The sequence below is a fragment of the Mus musculus genome, chromosome 9 (genome assembly GCF_000001635.26).
Source record: "Mus musculus strain C57BL/6J chromosome 9, GRCm38.p6 C57BL/6J".
NCBI classification, from domain to species: domain Eukaryota; kingdom Metazoa; phylum Chordata; class Mammalia; order Rodentia; family Muridae; genus Mus; species Mus musculus.
Window position 1 is genome coordinate 46,653,886 of NC_000075.6, and position 20,358 is coordinate 46,674,243.

The 20,358-nt window shown below is 47.0% G+C and overlaps 1 long non-coding RNA gene across 2 annotated transcripts in view; it reads left to right on the top strand.

Moving 5' to 3' along the window:
* Gm31557 overlaps positions 1–20,358 on the top strand; it is a 67,217-nt gene that overhangs the window by 46,289 nt on the left and 570 nt on the right. Inside the window, exons 4-6 of one of the 2 annotated variants that reach the window (XR_870709.1) lie at positions 12,629–12,754; positions 15,353–15,442; positions 16,436–17,010. This is a non-coding gene — a long non-coding RNA (predicted gene, 31557). Of the gene's footprint in view, positions 1–12,628; positions 12,755–15,352; positions 15,443–16,435; positions 17,011–20,358 lie in introns of those variants that run through there. The other variant, XR_870708.2, reaches the window with a different exon arrangement.

Consider the following 20,358-nt stretch of genomic DNA (forward strand, 5'->3'; position numbering starts at 1 on the left):
CCTGTCCAAGGTCTGTCTCTTTTTCACTTTTCCTTCTGCTCAGGCTTATAAATGTCAGAGGTTGTGTGGGGAAGAGCAGAGACTGGGACCCTGTGGGGTGAGGAGGGGCCTTCTTCCTCTTCCTCAGCAAGTGAGAAATGGATCCATTTACTGTATTCATTTATGAAGACTGAAACGTTCTGGTGATGGATGTCCACTCCCATTGGAGCTTGAAAGTTAAGAATCATCAGAGCACATGGAGAAGCAGAGAGAAAGAATAACAGAGACAGGCTGATTCTCTGCACTTGGAGTCTTTGCTTCTCATTAGGCAACTCCTGCTTATGAGAACTTATTATACGTTGAGTCCATGCAAAGCATCTCCCAACACTTCGCTAAGGCTACGAAGTTGAGCAGATTGATTGCATGTGTAAGGAGACAACTGGGGTGTCGTCACTAGAAGTCTCCAGAGCCAGACTCCCTAACTTTGGATCTGCTCCTCACTTGCAGTATGAATTTAGGTGAGCTGGTTAGGCTATTTTTCCATCTGTACAATGGACATAACAAAACAGCACATCATATGGTTAATAACATTAGATAAATTGACCCAAGTAGTGTTTGTAAATTCTGGATAGATGTAGTTATTATTCCTATGTGGGAAGAACTTAGCGTCCTAGAGTAGAAGATAGAATGAGTCAACCGCCGATGGTTGCTTACTCTATAAGCAGGCGGTGTGATTTCTATGTGTTAACTTGTTTAATCCTCTCAGCAGCTGCACGGGGTGGTTCTCATCATCATTACCATTTCACACGGAAAGAGGCAGAGTCTGAAGTCTGCTGTTGCTGAAGGGCTCCCAGCTAGCAAATGATGGAGCTAGATTTTGATCCTTGCTCTGTCGGACTCGGGGTTGAGCCCTTAGACATAATTGAGTGTCTTGGAAGGCAGAAAATATACCACTACAGAGGCAGCACTGTCTGGTAGTACATGTTCAAGTGCAGTACTGTAGGACCCACAGAGAGTCATGAACTCTCACTGTCTAAGGAGGCTACCCAAGGGTTTTCTGGTGGAGGCCATTACACCTGGAGGTTGACTAGGTGTTCTCTATATGGATAGGGCAGGGCAGTGAGAAGCAGAGCCCATTTGAGGAACTCCAGCTTAGATGGCTAAAGGGCAGATATATGAATGGGGTGCACAGGGTTGAGGCTGGGAAAGCAGCTGAGTAAGGCACTGTGCGGGGTGCCTGCCACAGTGGGTTTGCCATGAGAAATTGGAAGTGTGGAGCTGGGAAGGACCCAGATATGCTTCTTGGGAGTCTATTTCCCCTACTGAGTTATGAAATCTGGACCATGGAGGGAAAGGCTTGAGACTGGGTAGACAGTGAAGCTGCTGCTACCACTGCCAACCTGTTGCTTTACAGGAGGCAATTCTGCTGTCCACCCAAAGAGGCTGGAGGTTGGCCATGAGAAGTGACATCTCTGAGCACAAAGAGATGGGATATGTGTTTCTGACACTTGGAAGATAATAAAATGATTGAGCCACTTGAGACATTCAAGGTGTGGAAGAAAAGGGGTTCAGAGGCAGAGCTCTTCTGAGAAGAGATTAAGTTTTCAGCTGCTCATCAAGTGGAGCACACATAACAAAGAGGTGGGTGGACATGACACTATCTGAGTTCAATCAAGAGGGTCTTTGTGCCAATCAGCTTCCTGTTTCTATGACAAAATGCCTGAGCAAATCAGCTTAAAGGAAGAAAGACGTTGCTTATGGTGTGAGAGGCTTCCAGGATCTGTTATTTTGAGCCTGTAGAGGTTCATAGTTCATCAGAGTATATGATGGAGTGAGCCTGTTTACTTCATGGTGATTAGGAAGTGAGCGGATAGAAGGAGGGAGACTTTGTCTCAACATCTTCAGGGAGATATCTTCACAACCCAACTTTCTCCCCTTAGGCTCCAAACCCAAAAGTTCTGTCACCTTTCAATAGCACCATCAATAAAGGTAGCAAGACACAGGAGCTGTTAGCAGGACATTTAATATCAAAACCAGACATGTCACAGTGTGCAGGCCATGTGTGTGCCCCAGGACAGCTATGAAGGGGATCCAACACAAAACCATAAATTCACTTAAAACAATGTGTGATTTTTTTCCCTGTTCTTAAAACCCAGTTCTGTGGGTCACAAGTGTGAACTGCATAGATGAGGTCACATCCTAGTGTCAGAAGATTGTAAGGAAGTTTGGATCCCAAAGTACAACTATCTTGAGTGGAAACAATGTCCCAGTTGAGTTAGCACAGGGAAGTCCAGGATGAGACTGAGGCAGAGAGCAGGGCTTCAGGCATGTTGTCCACCTAACAGCATGAGGGTTGTCAGAGGAGTGGCTCTAGGCCAGGGAGTGTAGCTGGGGACCCAAATCCAGCGGCAAGGCAGCCTCAGAATGTACCGAGATCTCACCTATCTGGAAGCAGAGTCAGGCCTAACCTTTTCTGAAGAGAAATCCCAGTGTCTCTTAATTATTTATGGAAGAAAAACTTGGAATGACATGAGAGACTATGGAGAGGCTGGAGATCCGGCAGGCTATGCCTGCTCAAGTCAATATTTTGTTAAATACCCAGGTTGTAAAGAGAGACAAACGTTTGGCAAACAGGTTTCTTTTAATGGTGTATGGCTTTTTTCTTTAGTTTTATTAATAAGGGTTTCCCTCCGTTTGATCTACTTGCAAATCACAGCAGGAGGAAGGATTGCTGGATGGCTGGGTGGGATGAGGGCCATGACATCAGTCAAGAAGGGCCAACCTAAGTATCTGGAACAGGCAGGGAAATGAAGGCAGAGGTTCTAACAGGCCAGGGAGCTATGTTGACTGTGTCTCCATGAGCTGACTCTTCAGGTAGGCAATGATACGATTGGCTGAAAAAAATGGAAGCCTCTGAAGGATTTTCCATTCACTTTTAATTGGGAGAGCTGTAGCTTTTAGCCAGAGAATTCTAAGAAGCTCGGGAATTGCATTTGACCTTGAATTACAGTATTCTTGTGCCTGGTTTGCCCGATGCCTGGCCTGTAAGCTCCCTGATGGCTGTACCACTGTCCAGTTGCTGTTCTCAACATGATGGGCGTACGTCATGGGTGAGAAGGGCCCCGAGACAGTGATCCAGTCCTCAGGAAGACAATGCTTAAAGATCTACCTAACACAGACGGGAACTGTGGTACAAGCTGACACATCAGAATGGAAGACTTGTACTAAGGTGCGTCACAGAGGCGCCATCATTGTGCCTGGAACACTCGGGGACGGTGGGAGAGGATACTGCAATACGGGAGGAGTCTCCTTGCTAGTGCTAGACACAAGGAAAGAAATTAGTTCACTTCTTTATTGCCAGCCCACTGTCATTGTCTCCAAAGTTGTCTCTACTCTACCTTCTCCCTTTCAAGGCAAAGCAATACCAAAATCATCATCATCACCATCACCACCACCACCATCACCACCACCACCACCACCACCACCATCATTATCAACAACAACACAACAACAACATCAACAACCACAACAAAGCATCCCTCCTTGCTTTCACTTGAGCTCAGAAGGGAGTCTACACTCCTACAATGATTTCTGTGTTCCTGGCTTCCTCTACTCCTGCAGTGTTTACTGTGCAAGACTGTAGCTTATTTATAACTCCCTCCACTCGGAGGCACAGTGTGATTTCCTACCTGGACACCTTTCCAGAGGCCTCATTTCGTCTTGCATACACCCACACCCACAACTGCTTCCTGAGCCCAATTTAAACCTCACTTCTCCCAGAAAGATCCTTGAAGGCCCCCTGGCCCCCATTCACTTTCAACGTAACAGCTGTTGGGTGTATACCACATGTAGAGTGCGCTATGTGTTTTCGCCTCATTTAGGCGTCCCAGGAGCTCCGCGCCTTTAGGTCAGCTCTCTGCTCTGTAGGTAAAGCAGCCCCACAGCTGGGAAGCAGTGGAGTCGGTATCAAACCCTGGATATTATAGAACCCAGAGCAGCATTCTTCACCCTGTCACACACAACACAGTCTGTTGTCTCTTTGGCTTATCACACGAACGATGTATATCCTTGAATCTCTTCATACAACTCGAAGGGCTATGGATACTACATGAAGATGAGGATATGTGCAAGTTGGGGCTCCTGATTGAGAGGTAGTGCAGTTTCCTATGATCCACTGTCTGTCCTTTGGCTCTGCTGTGGCTGGACAAGTTGCTTCACGTTTCTGAGCCTATTATTTTCTTTGTTAAAAGCAAACAATAACTCTTATGTAAGACTTAGGCCTTGGTAGGGGTCAAATTAAAGTTTATGCCAGTGCTCTGTGCACTGTAAATAAGGCAGAATTATTATTATTACTGTAATCATCTTTATTATTACCCTTCAGAGATGAATTACTTAATTATAATAGGCAGAGGGCACAGAGGGAGTCTTGTAAAGTAAAGATATAGCATGAAGGCTTATGAGGTGATATTTTGAAAATCACATCTAGTCTGTTAAGGCTTGTTAGAGATGGCCAATGCTGGCAATCTCATCCGGGTATGTTTGCTCACGGGCCGATGGACAAGTTCAAAGTGATGGAGAACTACTGCTGGTCTTGCTGCTGCTGCTCTTTCTCTTCCTTCTCTTCCCTGTCTTCCTCTTTTTCCCTCTCTTCCTCTTGAGTCAGGGTCTTATTCTGTGACCAACCCTGATTTTCTTTCTTTCTTTCTTATTTATGTATATATGTATGTATGTATGTATGTATGTATGTATGTATGTATGTTAAATCCCAAGTGTTCATTTCTTTTTTCCCCATTAACTATTTATTCATTTTACATTCCAATATCAGCCCTTCTCTTCTTCCAGTCTCCTCCTCTCACAGCTTCTCCTGCCATTGCCCCCTCCCTTTCTCCTCTGAAAGGCCCCTCCTGGGTATCACCCTCTTCCTCACAGCATATCAAGTCACTGCAGGACTAGGTACATCCTCTATCACTGAGGCCAGACATGGTGGCCCAGTTAGGGGCTTGGTATCAACACACAGGCACCAGATTCAGGGACAGCTCCTGTTCCAGTTGTTGGGGGACCTGCATGAAGAACAGGCTATACATCTACTACATCTGCCATATATGTGCTGGGGATTGGGGGGGGGCGCTAGGTCCAGCCCATGCTCACTCTTTGGTTAATGGTTCAGTTTTGTGAGTCCCCCCACCCCACCAAGAGTCCAGGTTATTTGACTCCACTGGTCTTCCTGTTCAACCCTGATTTTGAACACACAGAAGTCCTCCTGCCTTAGCTTCTCAAGTTTGGGGGTTACAAGTATGAGCTGTCACATCTGGCCTGTTGAACCACCACACTTGGCCAGAAGTTTTAAATATGGGGCAAATTCTAGGAGGAAGCCCTGTTGGTTTTATAATAGTCATAATAGGATCTGTGCTCTTCCCAAAGCGGAGGAAGCCACAGACAAAGGAGAGAGCTCTGACCATGAAGTCTGTCATAGGTTAGATGCTGAAAAAGAGGGCATCTTATTTTTAAAAATGTAAGCTGGATACAACAGTCGTGAGAGTTACCAGGAAGGAATGTTTTGTCTAGCCAGTTTGGCCCTCACAAAGAGTCTGGGACAAGATGTTCTCCAGTCCAGGGTAGCACCCTACAAGAAGGTGGCCTTATGTCTGCTTGTGACCAGGATTTCCCAGGGATGAGATGAACATCCAGCAGGCTCAGGGCTCCTGAGCATCAGTGTACAGACATGAGTGGCCCTGTCCCAGGTTTTGTGGAAGGATGTTCCATTAGGTAGGCTGTCGTTCTAAAAAGTCCCCATGCTTCCTTACACCTTGGAATTGTTTTGTTGGATAACAAGTTGAGAAGTCCCTAGTAGACCAGAGCACATAGCTGAACGCCTGGACAATATCTACCCTGGTTTCTCACTTCCTCCAACTGTTATGGATTTGATTATTTATTTCATAGCTGGATGCATGTGTGTCTCACAGTTCATACCTAACAGACAATGGAACAGAATAGAGGATCTGCAGAGACTCCCAGACAAAGTAGCTTTGTGAAGTTGTCAGAGGCCAGAGTTGACAGTTCTACAGTGCAGTGGTTTGACCCAAATGTTGGGTGTTTTGACAACAAAACGACTTCTGGGTCAAGTATGTTGTTGTTGTTGTTGTTGAAACCAAGTTAAACAACTTCTGTTAGCTTGTTTTCCTCCCCTGAACCTTGTAGCTTTCTGCAGAGATTGTTTGCAATGGCTTCTTAGGCCCTTTTGAGCATGGAACCTTTGTTTGCCCAAGGAGTGAGGTTCATGGCTGATACCCACAGAATTTACTGATATTGCCTGAGACAATGTTGTCCAACACTGCCTGTGTTTTCTGTCCCGTCTGCCTCTACTTTCATTTTTTTTCCCTACCCTTCTCCAAAGCCAGAATTCTGTAGGGAGACATCTGGAGCCCAGAGAAGACCCTTCCCCAGCCCAGTAGGATTTCCGCAAGTAGTGTAGGTTTAGGCATGTAATGAATTTAGATTTAATTTGCAAGTGAAAAAGCTTGCTTTCTTTTGTAGCTTACACCAAAGCTCAAACGTCTAAGCTTCCAGGGTTTAAGTCTAATTAACTGTATTTCACAGCTTATTTAAAGAAAAGAATGGAGGCATTAAAATTGTAAAATCTAATTTTTGAGTAAATCTTTCAGTGCAAAATTAATGTCGCAGTATTAGAGCCGCCTTGGCAATATATCTCTTGTCTTCAAATTTCAAAATGAGCTTTTGCAAACATGAAATTATTCATTAGACTGTCTGGTAAAGAGATAAATAAGTGTCTCTTCAAATCCTCGATCTCCTCTTCTCTATTTAGCCGAAGACAGAGTTATTTAGATCGAGGGGCAAGTGGGTTGATCAGGTTTGTGAATTTGGACAGGTAAGAAGGGAAGGGAAAGAGGCAAGAGTCTATCTGTGTTGACAAAGGGAGTGGGCAGACATGGAGCCCCTTCCCTGTCCCTGTGCCAGCTCCTGAGGGATTTTCTGGGGGAATAGCACAATAGAATGTCTCAGCAGTGGCCAGGGGCAGGGTCCGTCAGGCGACTTCTCGGTGTAAAACACCTAGGCTCTTCTGTACATCCGAGTGGACACGGGTCTGTCCATTCTCTTGCCTAAGTGGCCATTATTCTTCCTGGTCCATCACTGAAGTGTCTCCAGCATCGACCCTGTTCTCTTTGTCTCCATTGCCATGGTTCTGACTTAGCTGCTCACCTTTCTGTTCTCGCCCATCTTCTCCTCCTTTACAGCGGTGTCCCAATGTGAATCTGTGCACACTGCCCCAAGAGCTTGGTTCCTCCCCACTCTCTCCCTACGATGAGTACATCCAGGTCTTGGCATCCTTGATGTTCTCCACGGTGTAGAGTATACAGCAGGCACTTGTTGTTTGTTGTTGTTTGTTTGTTTTGTTTTTAGTGATGATTACATTCTAGATCCCCAGATTCATGTTTTCCAACCTTAAGGTTCACTGGGTAGCCAGCAGCCCCCTTTTACTTGCAGTAAAAATTGGGAGGAGAATATACAAGCAGCTTGCTGGGGTCACCTCAGCCTGGAGAGAGTTGTTCTGAGATTCTATAAGAGGTGGGAAAGGCATGTCTCCGTGAGAAGTTATCCTCACTTCTGGTTCTCCAGGACCAGAGCAAGTGACCCTAACTTTCCTTTCCTGATCTGCTAATTGGGAATAACCCCACCTGGGCCAAAGGGGTTCGGGGAGGCCTAGAAATGATTTTTCGGTGTTAGGAGTTAACTCTCTAATGCTGTTGCCTGGGACACGGGCAGAGCCAACCTTAAGAAGTTCGTAGCCACTTGTTTTGGACTCTGGGATGCAGTGATGACGTTTAAGGAGGCCAACGCGAGTAGATTCTTGGAACAGCATAAACCTGGCCTGATAGTGCACACCTAGAATCCTTGCAGGGGGAGGTGGAGACAGTCTGAGGTCAGCCTGGACAACAAACAGACAAGAAAGGCAAGCCAATATTTAATGCCAGCATTTACCTAATATTTTGCTTATCTTTACCTTTCATTATTTATGGATCCAATCAGTAAACATTCACTATTTATCCTGAACGTCAGGAAGCGTGCTAGGTGCTAGGGACACGAGGCTGAGCGACTTTCCTACTTCCTTTGATCACCATCTCTGGCTTGGTCCATGGGAATGGCCTCCCGTCTCCCTGCATCTCTTTTGCCTCCTTTTCATCTGGTTCCTACAGAACAGACAGATGAGTGTTTCAAACTACAAACGGTTAAATGAAAGCACAAAGGGACGAGGCCCACTGTTCCTGATTTCCTGAGTTTATTAAGAGAACAGAGAAAACCTGGGCCGGGGAGGTAGCTCAGGTGGTAGGATGCTGGCTTAGCCTGCACGAGCCCCAGAACCAATTCCAGCATCACATGAACTGTGCATGGTGGGATACATTTGAAATAGCAGCACGTGGGAAGAAGCGGTAGGAGGGTTTAGGAGTTCAAAGTCATACTTGATAGATAGTGAATTTGAGGTCAGGCTAGGCTATATGAAACCCCATTTTAAAACAAACAAACCAAACAGCAGCAGCAGCAGCAACAACAACAGAACATCCAGGAATCTAACAATTCCCTTCCACCCTCTTCTTTTCCATCCTCCTCTTTTCCTTCATGCTGAGGACAAACTCTGAGTCTTTGAATGTATAGGCCTTGCTCTACCACATTTTCAGCTTGAGAAAATCAGAATATTTTTGTTTATTTAGCTGGGCATGGTGGCACACGCCTTTAATCCCAGCACTCGGGAGGCAGAGGCAGGCGGATTTCTGAGTTCGAGGCTTATTTATTTTATGTGTCTGAGTGTTTTTGCTTGCAAAGATGTATGTGTGTCGCATGTACCACTGGAGGTCAGAAGAGGGCATCAGATCCTAGAACTGGAGTTAAACATGGTTGTGGGCCACCATGTGAGTGCTGGGAACCAAACCTGGGTCCCCTGCAAGAGCAGAAAGTGTTCTTGGCTGCTTAGCAATCTCTCCAGGCCCAGGAAATTTAGACTCTTAATAAGAAATACAACTACTAGACACTAGTTTAAACTAGTTTAAAAAATATGTTCTTAAGAACTCCTTATGGAGTAGTTGCTCATGTAGGTAATTGTTTTTTGATTCAAGCTTGCTTGGTTTCTTGAACTTCCTCTATAGCCTTGACGTCTTTTGAAGGCTTGGCAGGTGCAGAGGATGCCTGGGAACTGACAGGCAGTTTGATGAGACAGTGCACAGAAGCTCTGAGTTCTATCTCCAGTAACACACACACACACACACACACACACACACACACACACACACACACTGCTCTGTAATTGTCCTGGCTTGGGTTCAATGTTGTTCAAACCCAGAGTGTAGTGTTTCAGAACACTGCATGGGGGAGGAGGATGGCACACTCCTTGCCCGTGGACACTTGTCTCCTCTCTAATGACTGCGTGTGTGACAACTGTGAAGGGGATTTGCTTCCTCCGTTGCCCTGATGGAGTGTGCCTTTCAGCTCTAAGGCCCTCTGACAGTAACTGGTTAGAAGACTGGCAGCCTGCGGCTGAGTTACACACAAGTGTCTCCACCCCACTGCCCCCTACAGGGAGGTGGGAGCTCATCTCTGTGCTGCCAGCCCTCCAGGTGAGGGAGAGACAGGGCTCATTGTTTGTTTTTCCAAGAAACCTTGGTCCAAGGGGACCTTCTTCGGAGTAATCACTGCTCAGAGCCAATTAGTGTCTGTCTGGCCACAGTCTGTGGAACAATCGGGGGCGGGGGGAGGGGGTTGGCTGATTGTCTTTCTGTAGCAAAGGTACAAGAGGGTATCGGCAGGACCCCAGAGGAGGACAACAGGTAGCCGGCTGGTCTCCTTTGGGTTTTCTGAAGCCATTGTCATTTTTTCCCCTCACTGAATGTGGGTGCAGAGACGGTTTTTCCGAAGATCACTCAGGCGGGAGGAGAGTGAGAGAGCATCGGAGGCAGGACCCCACTGCAGCGGCAGAACCTTCTATAAGCTCCTCCGCATCCTTCCCAGCCTCAGCTCCCTTCTTGTGGGAGCATGTGGTTGCCTACTTGGCACAGCCGTTGACAGGATGAAATGGACACAAGTCATGGACTCCAGGCTCCATGTGGAGGACCGTTCTCAGCCTCAGGATAGGCACTGCGTTCCACAGACCCATGGGTCCCTGTATGAGAGTTCTATCACCGCCCGTAGCTTCTCATTTGCCTGCCCCCTCTGTGTATTCCCAAGGGTTAGGTCAGCCTGGTTCCTCTTCTCCTCGTGTCTGCTTCTCTGCACTGTGGCAGAGATCCTCCAGGGACCCAGTGGCCATTTCATTTTTGCTCAGGGCAGATAAGTGCCCTCTGGCACATTGTCTCCTGGTCTAGACTTGGAGAAACTTTAGGGCCTTTGAAACATCAAGCTTGGAGCCTCTCACTTTTGAGAAGCAGGATAAACAAATCGGGGCCCAAGAGGAAACTCATTCTCCTTTCTTCCCTTTGCCTTTCAAACTCATCAAAGTCAAGTTCTCAGAGCCTCACTGTCTCACAAGTGCCTTCAAATGGGTCTCATTGTTTTATTTATTGGGCTTATCACAAGTGCAGACAGCCTGGAGATTTTCAGGCCAGCAGAGACCTCTTGCAAGGAGTGTTGACATTTCTGGGACTGTGAAAGACCCACAGTCTTCCCTGCCCAGGCTGGCCTGATTGAGAGGGGCTGAGGTTCATGCTGGTTCCCAGTTGGGTCTTTCTGAGCCTAGCAGGCTTCTGACACTTTCCCATTGGTACTTCACTGTCTCCAAACAGCCAGGTCTGTGACCAAGCCAGGTTAACATCTCTGTTAGTCTGCTCTTCCCTGGACCTTTCTGCCTGGATTTTGTTCTCTATTGCAAGGGGAGGCAGTAGCACTGTTGCCAACCACTGTGATGAACAATGTTTAATAAATATATATTGGATACTTGCTGTCTGTCTGTCTGTCTGTCTCTTTCTTTCCCTCTCTCTTTCTTTCTGTGTTGTAGGCTCATGGGAGAAACAGAACACAAACGGGGCTGCTCTTTGGCTCTTGATGTCTCCCAAGCCCTCTGGTGGGTGACAGAGATATCCACTCAGCAGTCATGGGTAGAATGGCACACAGCAGACATTATTCCTCAGAACACATACCTGACCCCTCTGAATGGGCTCAGAGTGGTCTCTCAGGACACAGTGAGTGATAGGAGTTGGAAACCATGTACACCTGTGATCTCAATGAAGTCCCACCTCTCTGTGCCTGGGTGCCATCTTTGTACTGTGGTCAATATGGCCTTTCTCCTCAGCATGTGTATCAAGGTAATTAGAACGCTCTAAGGCATGGCACATCTACAGAGTGTTATCTCACACCCCCCCCCCCCATTATCTTCTCATCTGCTCTCAGCCTGCCCTGTAATTGAACCAGGACCACAGGCCTTTCTCCAGCCATCTCCCAGGGGTTTTCTGCTGCAGAGGGCAGATGGACTACCTCTATTAGAAATGCTAGGAAACATTTTCCAGAGAGAAAGAAGGTGGGAGCAGTCTATGCGGGAATGAGCAGAGCATTAGAGTCCAGGTCTGATTCTAGAAGGAGACAAGGGATCCTTTCATTGTCACTGATGCTGTTTATCACCATTGTCATCTCTACCTTGTCATCGTCACCACCATCGTAATTGTCATCATTGTTGTCTTTGTGACCTTCATCATCATCACATCATCATCACCATCATCATCATCACATTGTTGTCACCACCACGACCACCACCGCCACCACCACCACCACCACCATCACCACGGTTTTCATCTTCATAACTTACTCAATTCAATTGCCTTCGTGCCATTATCTCCTTTTGAATCCTTCACATCTCTATTCCTCAAGGTCCAGTTCAAGCATTTTCTATTTCAGGAAGCATTTTCCAGTTTTCCTACGCAGCAATGGTTTCACCTTCCGTAGTCCCCCTCGTCCTTTCTGTCACTATGCTTCCTCCCTGTAATGTTACAATAATTGGCAGATGTTTGATTTCTCTTCTGTTGAGTTTTGTCTCCTCAAGAGAAGAGACTGTGTCCCTGGATCTTTCTTTAAGTATCCTTGTTAACCCTTCCTGTACCCAAGAAGCCATCATGAGCACTGTGGGTTGGGGTGGGGGTGGAGGAGAACCTCTTTTTCTCTAGAAAGCACCAGAAGATGAACATACTTTGGAAGTTCATCTTCCACAGTAGCTCCACGCTCACTCAGGTGCACTGTGTCCTGCAGAGTCCAAGTCCATGGACACAGACCCAGACAGTCCATTTCCAACCATGGCTGCACATACTCTCTCTCTGAGCTGGCACCTCAGTTCCTTCCTGCATGAGTAATTCAGTCACCCCCTCCACAGAACAGAGCTGAGAAATGAAGGCCTCCTGGATACTTGGGAACAAGGGTCAGAAAGAATGCAGAGAGGATAGAAGGTAGGTGTGGGGATCTAGAGTAAATACCTTGAGGCAGAGAGGGTACCTGCTATGCTCCAGAGATACAGAGGAGTGAGTCCCCCATCCTCTGATTCCTGGCCCCAGAAACACCCTATACCCCACCTCAAGCTACTTGTTTATCCTGGTGAAATAAAGGCTTGTCAGAGAGACATGGCTATTGCTAATTACTGGATTGTTGTGTCTGCTGTTCCCAGGCAAGGCATCCAGGGCCTATTTCTGGAGGTGCCCTGGCTCTGATGGCCTCTCCTTAAGAGGAAGCAGCCACCACAAGGAAAATGAAGGAGCCAAGGAGGATCCGCTCTACTTTCGTTCTTCCTGCTGTAGGTATTTGGGGCCCTTGTGGATGCTGGCCAGGGGTCTAGAGTTGGGGTTGTGACTCAAAGTCACAGGAAAGGCAGCACATGATTAGAGTACATGAATTCATTCACATGCATGTTAACATACCAGTGTGTATAGCCACTATATGCTCAGGAACCCAGGCACATACATGTTCTCAGTGACCAGCATGCTACCAGTCTGGATGTCTATGTTTGGCAGTAACTTGCTAGAAGGTCCCTAGACAGACATCCCCATCTTCACTGGTCCTAAAGTTTGGAAGGGAGCTCTCATTCACCATTTTTCCCTCAGTTTCCCTAAAAATACCTCTCTCTGCAGGCTGAACTATCATATCAGGCCACTAATGAAAGGAAGGCCCTAGTGTACCATATCCTTACTGTCCAGTTGAAGCAGCTAAGATCTTCCCTTTTCTCCCTGTCTCTGTTTCATGCTGGGAATAGAATATAGGACCTCAGTGCATGCAAGACAAACACTCTACCACTGAGCTATATCCCCAGCCCTATTTTAATTTAAAGAAAAATAAACGGAAACAGTAGCTCATTAAGTTACTCAGACTGGCCTTGAGCTTGTGTTCTTTCTGTATAAGCCTTGCAAGTAGCAGAGGTTATAGGCGTGTGCCATCAGGAAGGAAGCTCTGGGACTACCTTGGCCTGATCTCAAACCCTGGCTACCTGCAGAAGGGCCGCTATTAGTGTAGCTTGCAATGATGACTGCCAGTATGCTTCCTGGCTGTTCTGTGGACTCAGTGCTTCCTTGTTCAGGCTCTGAGGTTTATGGACAAGGACAAAGAAACCCAAAGAGAGTGTGGTTTATTCAGGTCAACACATCTTACTAGAGTTTAAAGCAGGCTCTGAGTCCTGTTTGTGTGCATCACGTGGTGAGCTTTGAGATGTTCGTCTGTGTGCACTAGTGTAGTCTATATACGCATGCGCATACGTTCAGTGCAGCCATATGGAAGTGACTTCATTTGTGTGTGGCTGTGTGTGTTTTCCTGGGCTCTTTTCTGCCTGTTAGGATGTGTGTGACTAGTCATGTGAACAATGAATCAGTGAATTTTCTCCACGTTAACAAGTTTATAGAGCCAGATACTCTCTACACCTAATCCTTTATCCGGCCCGAGTTCTGTTCTAGCATTTAAACATCTCTCTGTGTATATCTCATTGCAGAGAACTGTAAATACTAAGGGCTGCATGTTCTGTCTTCCCTGGACAGATGTGTATCTGTCTACGTACATCTGTGTGTTCATGGGTTTCGCTAATGTCATATACCTGCCCATGGGTATACCTCTACGTGGATGCTGTACAGATTTGCGGTGACAGGTGGCCTGTATGTCCGTGGCTGCATAGACCTGACATTTCCCACCTGTGTGCATGTGCTTGCCTTTGTGACTAAGGCAGCATGGTTCCTTCTGCTCAATCCTTGTAATCTGTGGGAACAGCCCAGCTCCCGGCGCTGATTGCCTTATTGGTCACTGGCCTAGCAGCCTGTGTCTTTTAACTCAAGGAAAGGTCGCCTGGACCCCCATGCAGGCTCAAATCATATAACCTTTCATGTTTCCTCTCCTGTGGGGACTGTTCAATTTCCATCCTCTCTGGGGTCCCATTTGTATGATGTCAGGTGGAGAGTAAGGCTGTGGCCCTGTACATCTTTCTAAAGCAGTGAGACGCTGTGCCCAAGGGGGGGGGCAAGCAGCCTGCTGGGAAGAAACTTCCTACAGGCTCAGATAACGATTCCTTTTATACCGTGCAACCTCCACCTCACTGTTAGGGTCAAAACCTGCTGGAGGTCATTGCTCCAGCTCTTCTCCCATTTTAGAGACAGAGAGACTGAAGCTTAGGAGTTCAGGTGCTTGCGCTAGCTCAGCCAGTTTGATTTTGATGGGGGCCTGAAGTGGTTTCAGTGCTGCTGGACTCAAAAAGTACAGAGAGAGGTGTCTCGTGGATATCACCACCTGAGGAGGATGGCTCAACAGAGATCAGTGTGTCCCTTCTATGGTGTTCAGTTGTCATGGGAATGTCCCCTGTGTACATAAGAATCTTATTCCCATCACCTTGTGCATCTCCATGGGCCACAGAACTGAGAAAAACTTGCAGACCTTGCTCCTGATACCCTCCTAGGCATACATTTTCTCCATCTCTCTGTAATTACTAGTTGGAAATCAGCACCCGAGGTGACCCCAAGATGCCCTAAGGCAGTGGCAGCAAAGCCTTTATCAATCTGAGATGACTTCCCTGTGAAAGGAGGAAATAAACTCCCATTTGTGTTGAACCACCGAGATTTGGGTTTATTTACTATAGGACCTACTTGTTTCTTACGCTAATAATATGCTGGCCCTGATCTTTTGGGAAATGATCGTCAAGAAACCTTCTCAAGGGGCTAGAAAGATGGCTCAGAGGTTAAGAACACTTGCTGCTGCTCTTCTAGAGGACCCACGTTCAGTTCCTAGGCTCCATGGCTTCCATGAGCTCCTGTACCCATGTGACATACACACATAGACACGGACACACACACACACACAATGAAAATAAATAAATAAGAAACTTCCTTGAACCCTTCTCACTGACCTTGTCTTCCAATCCTAGGAGAACCACAGACTGGGAGCCCACTTGGCCCCATGAGGCAGCACAATGCAGGGGAGATGAACTTGAGTCACCGTGACAACTGTCCCTGAGGTGTGTAATGAGATGAACTGGGGTTCTCCGCACAACAGACCTGACTGTCCTCTGAGCAAACTTCACTCTTCCAAGGATCACAAGCTTTTTATCCAGGAAGCCTTGAGACCAGCACTTTAGTTTGGGATGGAATTGGCTTACCCCGTACTCACAATCACTCAGCCAGAGGCTCTGACTCTTGGAGGACAGATCAGTACAACATGCATAGCCCAAAGCTCAGGGTTGACTTCCTTTCTCTAACATTCTGTCAACTCCAGGCCTGTTCCTCTTCCCTACTGGTCAGATAGTCCTTCTGCACTCCAGCCCCACCAGCCATAGCAGTGGGCAGATCCTGTTGAGGTTGTCTGGTCAGTGCTAATGCTCTCATTAAGTGCTTCTGAGGACTCCCCCAGGCTAGCTTCAGCGTTGGTTTCTATGCCGTCTTTGGAAATTTAGCTGTGCTGGAAGCAGAGGCAGAGGCCAGGGCATAAGGGATGGAGCAGTTGAGTATCCAGGCATCAAATCACAGAGATATCCTCACCAAGCAGAAGCCTTCATGCTTCGGAGTATGTGTGCATAGAAAGCTTGCCACACTCCTATCAGACTCCTTCCCTCCATGGCTCCCTAGGATTGCTCTAAAGTCTCCACTCTTCAGCGTACTGTGCAGAATTTTGGCAGCCTGGCTCCCTTTTATCCCTTGGTATGTCCCCTGTGTTCTCAGAGCACACCAGGACCTATGATAGGTCTTCAATGTTTCCACCTTTAAGATCACAAGCTTCTCTCTGTCTAGAAGCTCCTATAATGGCCACACCTTGTAAATGTCCCATTTATCATAGATACGGCTCATTGCTACTTCATTCCAGCCTTTCACAATGAAGACATTACTTGTGTGTGACTTTCCCTGGGGGTGGGGTGGGGAGTCTGTATCTATTCATTCCAGATAGGGAGGGCAAGAACAGACTAGAGAAGTGATTCCACCCATGTCCATCTTGAATTGATTGAGGTTATTTACAGGTGACTCAGGCAGCTACATTGCCCCAGCATGGGTAATGACTCACCAAAGTGATGACTGGTGACGATGACGATGCTGCTGCTGCTGTTAATGATGACGATGACGACGATGATGATGATGGTGGTGGTGATATGTATTATGTTACTGTTGTGCTCTGTGAAACGTGTGGGTAGCTACACCACTTAAGCATCTCCTCTCCCTTAGCAATTGTTCATAGCTTATGGAACCCCTTGGAGGATCCTGGAGAGTCTTGTTTTATGAACACCTCGAGCCTAGAAGTTTCTTGTGAGTTTCATAAGCCTCATGAGCCTCCTCTCTCTTCCTGGAAGAAACTTTCCATCCTGGGGAAGCAGATAACCATGTCCTGTCCGGATCCTTTTGCATGTGTTAAAAGGTCGGGGTTATCTAGGCTGAGTTAGAATACTTGAGGTTTGAGATCAAGTGTTTGTTCTCTGTGTACCTCAGACATTAGTTTTGGTGTGTATGGACATACGTATTGCCCAGATAGATGAGGCTATGCTAATCCCTGTCAGGGCAAGGGTGCTCTAATGGTGCTTTGTTTGAAGTTTGCCCTTGGTTACAGCTTGGTCTGGTTCCATGGTTTTCACCAGTCCAGCTAATCTCTCAGGAGTTACAGAGGCCCGAGGTGGGTCATTTCTAGAGACATAGCTCTAGAGACACAGCTCTATAATGGAGGCCAAGAGAAGGAATCAGTAGATAAAGTTGCAGTTTATTGGTTCTGTCTTTGTTTACATTTTAGCATGTCTACTATCAAGATTCATCTTATCATGGATGGCTCATCATTTTTTATTTGACATCATGCTTAATGTTACATGAAGTGGCCTGTGATGGTGCATTGATGAAATAAGTCACCATTGACTAGGAGAGTTGGAGCTGAGATAGGGAAAGAGGAACAAAGTCACCATCAACCTCTGGATGGCAGGGAGAGCAGGGCTCTGGGTTGTAAGAAGCCACTGAGGGCTCTACCAGAGGAAGCAGAGTTGTGGCTGGAGCTGAGACTTTCTTAGAGAACCCATATCAAGGACACTGAAGGTGAAGTCAAGATCAGAAGCCAAGAGGAACATGTCACACCCCCAGACAGAAAGGACTTAGCCTTTTTAGATGTGGCAGAGTGAGAGAAGACAGAACCAAAAAGAACCTCTCGGAAAAATGGATGAGTGTGAGCTGGGAGCACGGTCCGAGAGAGACTTATCAGTGCTCCCCAGAGAGGTAGTTAAGCCCAGGTAGCGTTTAGTAGAGAGTCCTTAGTAACCTGGAACTCCCCTGGACCTAACTATACAAGCTCACTGCAGGGGAGGAGGGAAAAGCAGGGGAGGGGCTGCAGACAGGGAGAGCATGGTCTGCCTGCCGGTCCTGGTCAAGTGGTAGTGCTGTAGATCTGGGTCTCTCTACCGAGTATGCCGAGAACTACAGGTCCCAGGATGGAGTCAGGTAAATCTCCTCCATAAGACATCATGGTATGGGTCTTCTTTGGAGACAGCAGGTCAGGTTTGTGTGTCTGACAGCAGGCACCTGCCACAGCTTGTCCTCGCTCCGCTCCAGATCGTCCTCTCTGCTTTTCCTTTTAACAAATTCTGAATCATAATGAAAGATTTTTTTTTCCCTTGGATGTAGTGTGTGTCTGACAATCAAATCAATTCTTCGCAATCAATGTTTTTCTAATGAATTTTGCATTTCTAAGGGCAGGACCTGACATTATCTGTTTGTTTTCTCTCTTGCCCTTGGCTCCCTCCCCTGCCTCCTTGCTTTAAGCAAACTGCAAGAGGCTGCAGGAGCCAAATGGCAGGTCGGAAACAGCTTTTTCCTCCCGGCCTCCCCTAATTTTTTCCTGCCCTTTTCCCCAGCACTCTTCACAGGGGAACTTAATGGGGTGTTTCTGAGCAATTAGAATGATTTAAATGGCCCCAGAATGAAGTTTGTCAGGTGAAACCCTACCACCCACCAGAGCTCACCCCTACATCTGTTGTATCTTAGCTACAGAAGGAGAGGGGGACATGCGGGGACTGTGCCTCCCCCAGCCTCACCCCTCCCTTCCCTCTATTCTCACACCCTTCCACTACATGCAGTAGATTAGATGCAAAATACATTTTCATTTCATCTATTTTGCAAGATTTCTGGGAGTAATAACATAGTCATTAATAAACACTGCAGGAGAGGCAGGTGAATAGCTACCAGACCAGGCTGGCTTCTTAAGCCCCAAATCTTGTATGAATGAATAAATGACTGACTGATTGAATGAGTGAAGGGATGCAGACAATAAGAATTTGAAGGCTAGTGTTACACAGAGGTGCAATGTAGACTTGGAGCTGGGAATTTAGAGCCACGAAAGGAGGAAGGGAGTCAGACCCACACTTCTGGAACCTGGACATGGGATGGAGACAGTTCATACTGCTAGTTTGATGTCTTGAAGATAGGGGGCATCTGGGTAGCCTGGTGTGTTTACAAGGGCTCCTCAATGTAGAAGAAGGCAGAAGAGGTCAGAGTGACTCCTGTGGAAAGGACCCAGCCTGCAGTGCTGGGTCTAAAGATGGGGTAAGGGATTCAGGTGACTTCTAGAACCTGAAAAAAGACAAAGAAGTGGTTTCTCCCCTAGAACTCCCGAGGGGGCCTTCAGCCTTGCCAGCACTGCGTAGTCAGTGAGATATCCACAGATCTGCTCACCTCCAGCGCTGTCCATGATACATCAGCATGGTTTTAATCCTGGCTCTGCTGTGCCTCACTTGTTACAGCAGCATCAGAAACCTCATACAGACATCCTGATGCTTCTCAGATGGCCTGGATATGCATGTCAGATAAAACGGAAGCTCAAGGAACATGCTAAGGGAGTCTAATTGGCTGTGGGAAAGGCAGTCTTTAATTAAGCTATATGCAAAACATAGCGGGAGACCCTCAAAGGGACCTAGCAGGTGTGACGAACATCTGAGCGACTCAATAATCAACAATTTTGTTTGGGGGCACTTGGTGGGGGAGTGGATCTTTCAGGTGAGCCTGCAGGTCCTTTTCATCTTTCACTGATTTAGGGTAGGCAAAGCTACCTTCTCCTCTTCACCTCCTACCCCTGCTTGCCCTTGTGCCCCAGCCCAGCTCAGCCCAGCCCAGCTCAAGGCACAGACTTTGCAGTGGTTTGGGCTGATATTCTGGCTTCTGCCTCATCAGCCTGCTGAGCAAAAGTCTCCTTTTTTGAAGGGTTCATGAACACAAACCTCTGTGGGAGGGACATTGTCTGATGACCATTATGTATCTTAACATCCTATCCTGGCTGCGCGCCCCAGGTTTCTCATAGAACCTACTCTGGCTTCTATCTCAGCTTGCTCACCACTTCATTGGGAATATGGTATTAACCAAAAGATGATTTCTACAGGCTTCTGCCGCTCTATCTACCGCATGACAGTATTTGCCCTCTGTGCCCTGCCTTCTCACACAATGTCCCGATGAGCTGTCTACCGGAAGCCAGACCCCACTCTTCTGCTTCTAACCATTCTCCCTTCCTCTCACACTGATTCAGTTTTAGTTCTATACCAGCTTAGTGCCATTTTCATATAAACATATTAATTAATATTCACCTATGCTAATTAATCCTTGGCCTGGTCCCATTTCTCTCGAGCAACTGCCCATACCTTCTTCCTGATGATTACTGCAAGTTTCTCAACAGAGATGTCATTACCTAGCAAGACCTCCCACCCCACCTCTCCATGGAAACTGCTCCTACCAATGCCACTTCATCCAGGGGTTGCTGTTTAGGCTGCATCCTGCTCGGTCCATCAGCAATCCTTGACTTCTAGGGGTGTCATTCTTCCGTTTGACCACATGTAACAGTCTGCTTTCCCTACCACACAGATAATGATTTATTTATTTATTATTCATCTCTCCTATGAGCTCCCCTACTCTTAACCTGACTGGGATC